Here is a 2324-nt window from a genome sequence, read left to right as displayed (position 1 = left end):
ATACAAGGGAAAACCAATTTGGATCTCAGCTGATTTCTCAACCCAGACCCTCAAAGACAGGAGGTCCTGGAACAACAGATCAAGTTCTGAAACTAAATGGATGCCAATCAAGAATCCTATATCCAACAAAATTAAGCTTCAGATTTGGAGATTATATAAAAAACCTTCCATGATAAACAAAAGTTAAAAGAATTTGCAACTAGAAAGCCTGCACTACAAAACATTCTCAATAAAATATTCCATGAAGATGAAATAAAAAAAATAAAAGTGAAAGCCAGCAAAGGGAAGAACTACACTAAAGGAATAGACAAACAAAGGAGAAAATAATTCAAATTAAAAGCTAGAAATAAACCCAAATGACCAGGAATACAAATCGTACCTCAATAATAACCTTGAACATTAGTGGACTAAACTCATCAATCAAAAGACACAGGGACCTCCTGGTCACCCTTGAGCTGGCATGCGGAACCAGGAAGCAGGAGTTTGTGCCCCTGAGGCAGAGTGGCCACCATGGCTAAGTACCTGACCCAGATCATTGTGATGGGCATGCAGGTGATAGGCAGAGCCTTTGTTCAGGTCCTGCAGCAGGAGTTTGCAGCTAGCAGGGCAGCAGCTGATGCCCAAGGACCAGCTGGGCACCAGTCTGCAGTTGCATCCAACCTCCCTGGCCTCAGGCTTCAGGAGGCCCAGCAGATTGTCAACATCTCCAAGCTGAGCCCCGAAGAGGTCCAGAAGAACTACGAACACCTGTTTAAGGTGAATGATAAATCCTTGGGTGGCTCCTTCTACCTATAGTCCAAGGTTGTCCACGCAAAGGAGTGCCTGGAAGAGGCACTCAGAATCCAGGCCCTGGAGGAGAGGAAGAAAGGGCAGATGCCCAAAACATGACCATTTGTCTCCCCTCTCCCTGCCACCTTTTACCTTATTTGCTTGGTAATAATCTCTTTAGTATTAAAAAAAAAAAAAAAGACAGATTGGCAGATTGCATTAAAAAACAAGACCCTTCTCTTGTTTTTGATATTAGTAGTTTACATTTCCCCTTTCTATCTCTCCTTTTCTTACTGGAATTTAATCAAGTTTATTAATTTTTATGAAAAATTACCTTTGGAATATGTTGATTTTATTTATTAATTATTAACTCTTCAATATTTCCCAGTTCTACTTATTTTAAGCTTAATTTTTATATGCTACATGTAAATGTAGTATTATATTTTATATCTTCTATATAAGCATAGTATTATTTTTAGTTGGTAGTATTTTTTTTTTTTTTGTACTACAAAATATTACATAGTATTATAGCTTGGTAGCTCTTTTCTTTTTGTACTAAAAAATATTAGTGCATGTTTTCGTCATTTTTTTCCACTGCTGTGACTAAAAGGACTCAACTAGAACAACTGTAGAGGAAAAGTTTATTTGGAGGTTCAGGGTTTCAGAGGTCTTAGTGCATAGAAGGCCAGCTCCATGCCCTGGGGCTCAAGGTGAGGCAGAACATCGTGCAGAAGAGTGTGGCAGAAGGAACCAGCTCATATGATAATCAGAAAACAGAGAGAGAGGTCTCTATTTCCAGATACAAATATATACCCTAAAACCACATCCCAATTCCAACCTCCTGAAGCAACACCCTACCACTTCAGTTACCACTGAGTTAATCCCAATCAGGGGATTAATTCACTGATGGGGTAAAGACTCCTACAACCTCTGAACCTTCTTACATTGTCTTACATGTGAGCTTTTGTGGGACACCACACATCCAAATGGTAACAATGCAGTTTAAGATAAAAAGTGTTTTAGATCTGATAAAACAGTGGTATTTTTATAATTACTAATTTTACAGACCTTATTGAAAAATATCACAACCTTATTGCTACAAGGACTTGGGACAATTTCCCTAAAATTCAAAAGACTCAAAATAAAATATATAAAAGGGCTGGGGATGTGGCTCAGTGGTTAAGTGCCCTTGAGGTCAATCCTTGGTACAAAAAAAAAAGCAAAAAAAGTTATAAAAGTAACAAATAGCACATATTTTCTTTTACCATTTAGATCTGTAAAATGAAAAAAGGTGGTCAAAACCTCATAGTAAGTTGGGCATGGCTGCCTGCCTATAATCCCAGCTACTGTAGAGGTTGAGGCAGGTACAAGTTCAAGGCCAGTCTGGGCAACTGAGTGAGATCTTAGTATAGCAAAAACACAAAACAAAACAAAAAAAAACCAAAAAAACCTAGTAGTGATAATTATGAAGGAAAACACATATTTCCATATTAATTTATTTTAGAAAAATGTTTCCATAATGTAAAATGGACAGTCCCTTAGAGGAATTTCAATTA

The 2324-nt window shown here is 37.6% G+C and overlaps 1 pseudogene; it reads left to right on the top strand.

Moving 5' to 3' along the window:
• The first annotated feature begins 510 nt into the window (after nucleotides 1-510).
• LOC124986545 (mitochondrial import inner membrane translocase subunit TIM16-like) lies at nucleotides 511-888 on the top strand (annotated as a pseudogene).
• The last annotated feature ends 1436 nt before the right edge of the window (nucleotides 889-2324 follow it).

This window comes from Sciurus carolinensis, chromosome 6 (genome assembly GCF_902686445.1).
Source record: "Sciurus carolinensis chromosome 6, mSciCar1.2, whole genome shotgun sequence".
Lineage (NCBI taxonomy): Eukaryota > Metazoa > Chordata > Mammalia > Rodentia > Sciuridae > Sciurus > Sciurus carolinensis.
This window is presented reverse-complemented; position numbering and strand designations above follow the sequence as displayed.